Source organism: Condylura cristata, unplaced genomic scaffold (genome assembly GCF_000260355.1).
Source record: "Condylura cristata isolate star-nosed mole 26May11 unplaced genomic scaffold, ConCri1.0 scaffold00012, whole genome shotgun sequence".
NCBI classification, from domain to species: Eukaryota; Metazoa; Chordata; class Mammalia; order Eulipotyphla; family Talpidae; genus Condylura; species Condylura cristata.
Window position 1 is genome coordinate 1859516 of NW_004567113.1, and position 5945 is coordinate 1865460.

Below are 5945 nucleotides of genomic sequence, written 5' to 3' on the forward strand. Positions count from 1 at the left end.
AAAAAAAAAAAAGCAACTTTCTAACCATCTGCAGTAGTAGCTGTTTCAAAATTAAGAAATCACATTGTACATAAGAAATTTGGTTTCTTTCAGTACATTAACATGTATTTATTTGGAACACATTTTAAGTTGTCTGATAAATATTTAAAGGTGCTGGCATCTGTTTCAGTCCTGATGCAGAAACATTGAAAGAGAAAGAATTAGGAAGGACGGGAGGCAAGATAGTTATTTTAATTTCAGAGGAAGGGAGGGAGTATGTATGTGGGCTGGGGAATGTGAAATAAAGAGCAAAGTGAAAATTGGAGAAGGAAGAGGAGGAGGAAAAAATATATATTTCCTCTATTTCCTGTGCCTTTTTGGTGATGTGAAGATTCTGCCTGCAGATTTGCAGGAACTGATAAAAGTGCTGCTCAGTAGACAGTGTTTGCAGCATTTCTTAGTTATTTAAAGTACTGTCATGTACTTCTGAAGCTGAGAGCACTAATTAGTGAAAAAGGACATTAGCACTTCAGTAATCTCTCTTGATTACTATGAAAGGTGTATATATATATATATATATATATATATATATATATATATATATATCTCATTTACAATAATTGGGAAGAAGTCTAACAGGAAGAAGAGACATTACGTCTTAAGAATTATTAAGTGTCTCAAAAATGAAAAAAAGAAAGAAATGGCCTTAATTGCTTATACAATTTCAGTCACATGTATGCAGGATGACTTAAAAATAAAACTGTATCTGCTCTGTAACAATGTACAGAAATCTGTTTTTTTTTCTCCTGTTGCCTTAGAACTACTTTTTAAGAAAAGAAAGAAGAAAAGATTACTAATACTCAAAGGTCAGTAGTCTAATACTTTGATAGTCTTATTATTTACAAATAATATTGTCCTGACTACAGATAGGTAACATCTAGTTGGGTTTCTAAGAAGTAGAGATGCCAACCTTCCTTAGCCTCTTCTCAGGCTGGTTGAAAAAATAAGATATTAACAGATAGATAGGTGAAAAAATAGCACATTTATTTATATATACATATATTGAGAATTTGCATGACCGGAAGTTCTAGAATAAAGAGGATGTACCAAAAATTTTTATTCCTCAACATCTGAGAAATGTAGGGAGCCAGGTATGTAAACTAGAAAGTAAATGTTAAGGAGAGAGAGTAAATCATGTGACAAAATCAATTATCCCATCACCATTACTTAAGTTTCTCCAAGAGAAATATTATTTCTGGAGAGAACCCTAAATATGGATAATCTTTTTCTTTTTTTTTTTTTTCTGAGTAAAATAATAACATTTTCTCTTTTAGACTACAATAGATCTTTGTTCCACATGCCAGTGTTACTAGAAACAGCCAATTGGGCATTTTGGAAAGGCCTATCTTAGAATTTCAGGAATGCTTTTCAAGGCATTTAACAACTACATAACTGAATAATACAATTTGTGGCAAATTTTTTAAAAATAATGTTAAATATAAAAATGTTATATGAGGGTATTCTTGGTTATAAGCTCTTCCTCTTCCTTTCCCTACCTAGTGCCTTCTCTTCCAGCCTTTCCCCCTTCAGGTCTTCTTCCACCCCACATCTGACTATGATCCCTCACCGTATGCTTAAAGGGATTTATAATAAGATTCAACTGCAGGCATTCACAAAAAGGTTAATAATGGGTATATTTACAAGATAAAGTGAAATTGATAGCTCAGGAGAAAATACAGAGACAAGTTGTTAATGCATCCTATCAGTTCCACTGGCCTAGTATTCCAATAGCATGCTGAGGCCTGGGGAAAAGCCAAGAGACAAACCCAAGCCAAGAGGTCAAGAGACCCCCAAAACTCACATGTCTCATTTCATAACAAACATGCTTACTTAACCCCAACCTCAGGTTCCAGCATTCATCCTTTTGGTGATGATGGAATTTGTAATTGTATCACACACGGCTGTTTCTCCATTGTCTGGTCCCAGCAATCATCACTCTGGAGATTCTTGGATTCATAGCTCTAGTTTTTGGAGTACAGGTGGAGTACACAAAACTTCTATCTGTAGAGTTTATTCAGGACATCATTTCCTCCGAATACATCCACCACCAAAAACCCTTAGTCCTCTGTGCTTACTCCACACTCCTTTCACTGTCTCATAGCCTGTCCATGATATTTTTGTAGCCATTTTGTTTTTTTTAACAAAATACAATAATTTGATTTTCTGAAGGAATATTTTTAGGTTTGTACACCAAAACATAAATTTTATTGTTTCACCTTGCCCATGGACAATTTACCTCCCACCATGGTTTTTCACGGGCAGCCATTGTATATTATTTCACTCTTTATTTTTTCTGATGCATCACTATGACTTTATATAAAATCAAAAAGTTTTCTTGAAAGTTCCTTTAAAAAGACAATTAATTACAATTGCTCTCTCCCTCTCTTTCTCTCTCTCTCTTTCCCTCCTGGTCCCTTACACTCCTGCTTTTAGTGCAATAATTTGGTAGTTTTCTTTTCCTTTTTAGCTTATATCACTAAGCATGATCCCTTCCAGCTCCATCCATGTTGCTTCAAATAGCATGAGTTTATCTTTTTTGATTGATGAGTAACATCCCATTGTATATATGTACCACATCTTTTTTTTTTTTTAAGATTTATTTATTTATGCATACAAAAGTTGGGTACAGGCCAGCGGTGCAGGAATGGTGAGAGGATTCGCCGGAGACAGAGTGGAGAGCAGAATACACAGATCAATGAAGTACAATGCTGAGGGGAACAGTGGGTGAGACAGGACCCCATGTGGTCACCTCAGGGTCTGGGAATCAAATTTGTACTGAGGTGTCTGTGGCTCACTTGCAGTGCTGCAGTTTTTACACACTGTACCACCAGGGAGGGCCATGTACCACATCTCTTTATTACAGTCAGATGAACTGGTGGTTGAAAGTCGATGGGGATTACAACCAAGATGAAAAAAGGCACAAAATGAAGAATGATGTAAAAATGGCAAAAAAAAAAAACTATATGGTTTTCCTACAAAAAAAAACGACAACTTAACATTTGACTTTTCAATGAGTTTAGATTAATGTGTTTTTATTATTATTGAATGCTACTTTTTAAATATATTTTTTATACATACAAGAACGGGGGGACAGTCCAGGGGAGTTGAGAGGATCTGACAGAAACAGAATGGGAAACAGAAGGCACATCCACTAAAATCCACTGCTGAGGGATCAGTGGGGGGACAGGAAAAGTCTGCTGTGCCATGTGAGTCAGCCTCCTGGCTGGAGATTGTACTCTTCCTCAGTGGCTGTGAGTATCTTCATAGTGCTCTGCTTTAACCCCTTGTGCCACCAGGGAGCATATTTTTTGACAGCATAATTTAGGTAGTTTCTAAAGTATATTAAAATAGCCTTGAATTTAAAAACTAAATGTGAATATTTATTAAGGTAACATTGATATAAAGCACTATATATGATTCAGGGGCATAGGTTCACATTTCTCTAGATGCATGTTACCACAGCACACATAGTCCTATAGAATGGACTATTGGCCCATTTGTTCTCTATCCCCAACCCATCCCCTCTGTTAACTTTAATTCTGCAACCATATTTCTTGATTGGTTTGATTTAGTTTTGTCTGTTCTTAGTTTTCTTTTTTTATATTCCACATATGTTCAAAGTCATCAGGTCATCAGGTATTTTTTTTTCCACCTTCTGATTTATTTCACTTAGTGTAAACCCCTCCAATTCCATCCCTGTTGTTGTAAATGGGAAGATTTCATGTTTATTTTTGTTTGTTTGTAGGTGAGTAGTTTTCTGTGCTGTAATGTGTGTGTGTGTGTGTGTGTGTGTGTGTGTGTGTGTGTGTGTGTAGCAAAGTAGATTTATTTCTTAATGTATACAAGAAGTGGGGTATAGGGCAGAGGTGTGGGGATGGCCTATATACAGACACAAGTAGTGTTAAATATATCTGTTCAGTTACGCTGTTTCTATAACTTAGTTATAAATAGTGTTGCAGCAAAATTAGAAGTACATATATTCATTTGAATTAATGATTATGTATTCTTCTGAAATACTGTGACATGAAATTACTGAATCAAGTGGTAGATCTGGGTTCTTTGAAAGCTTTTTTTTTAAGATTTACTTATTTATACATACAGAATTGGGGTACAGGCCATAGGTGCAGGTCAGTGAGAGGGTTCCCAGAGACAGAGTGGGGAACAGAACAGGCAGATTGACAATGTACACTGCTGAGAGGAGCAGCAAGTGGGACAGGAGAGGTCTGCTGTGCCATGTGGGTCACCTCCAGGGCCTGCAATCAAACTCACACTGAAGCAGCTAGCTTGCTATGCTGACTCCTAACCCACTGTGCCAGCAGGAAGAGATTTTATTTTAACCTTTAAGAACCTGCACAATGTTGTCTATAGTGGCTGAGCCTAATGCATTTGTCTGAACAGTTTCTGAGTGCCCCTTTTATTCTAAATTCAACCATTTGTATATTTTGATTGATTGATTGATTGATTGATTGATTGATTGATTGATTGATTTTTTGACATGAGTCATTCTCAGAGGTATAAGGGGTATTTCATTGTGTTTTGATTTGTGTTTCCCTGATGACAGGTGGTGCTCAGCATGTTTTGTTTGTTTGTTTGCTTGTTATATCACTGTTGGCCATCTGTACATCTTCTTTGGAGAATTGCTGACTTACCTCTTTCCATTTTTGATTCTTTCCTTTTGTTTAACTGTATTACTTATTTTTAGATCTTTTTAGTTTATAGTTCCCCCCCCTTTCAGAAGCTTATTTATTTTTATTTTTTTGTTATGGTAATGGAAATGTAGATCATATATGGAGGTCTATAAAATCATCTGATACTTTCATTATACTTACATCTCAGCTTTTGGATAGATATACAGATATGCCTGTATTTCTAACATATGAAACAAGGTGGAGACCATAAAGCAAATAAGTTGTAAAACATTTCACTAATATTTGATAAGCTGTTTTCACAATTTATAAACTAAGATGGTATGCTATGTTTTTGTAGAAGCAGAACCTGAAGGCAAGTAATTGATCTGAGAGGTGATACAAAGAAGCATCAGTAGGTGAGTAGAAAACTAAGACAGGAAGAAAAAGAAGCCACAGCAGGATACAATTAAAAGCAAGTTACCCTTGAAGGCTACATGGACAATATCTACATAGTTACCTCACACAGGGACAAAACATTTGGAGATTATTTATGCATTTCTACTAGTTAGTAGATGAGTGATGCTCCCAGTAACATTTAATACCCAGTGCTTCTGCTATATCTCTTTGTGTTTTTCAGTGGTTACAGAAATCCTTATAGCAGACTCATACAGATAGGTTTTTAAGCCTAAATCTCTTGGATTAGCTCATAAAAGTGCACAAGATAAATGAAGGAAGCTCCAGAAACACCCATTTTTCTCCCCTGCTTTCACAGCAGCATCATCAAAAGTGAGTTTCAGAATGAGGTCTCTCATTAATCCTCCTTACCTTTCTTTTCAACCTATGATATTCAACCTCACTAAACAGTCAGCATGGAGATTATCTATTTGAAAATCATTCCACTCTTCATCTCTGCTTACTTCATACATCATGGATCAGGCAACTTGGGCTGTCATAACAAAGTATTTTGCCTTGGCTAGCTCAAACAATAGAAGTCATTTCTCCCATTTCTGGAACATAAGAAATTCAAGATAAACATTCTAGACAATTCAGTTCAAGATAAGGACTCTCCTGCCAGATTGTTAATACTGTGCCCTTACTTAGTGGTAGAGAGAAAAAAATACATATGCATGGGGTCTTTCTATAAGGACTCTAATTCTAATGGAATAGCACATCAGTTTTATGACTTAGTTCACTTCAACTACATCAATAATGACATTTTGTCCAAAAAACAGTTGCATCTGTGATGAGCACATCAGCACAAGGATTTTGGGAGATGCA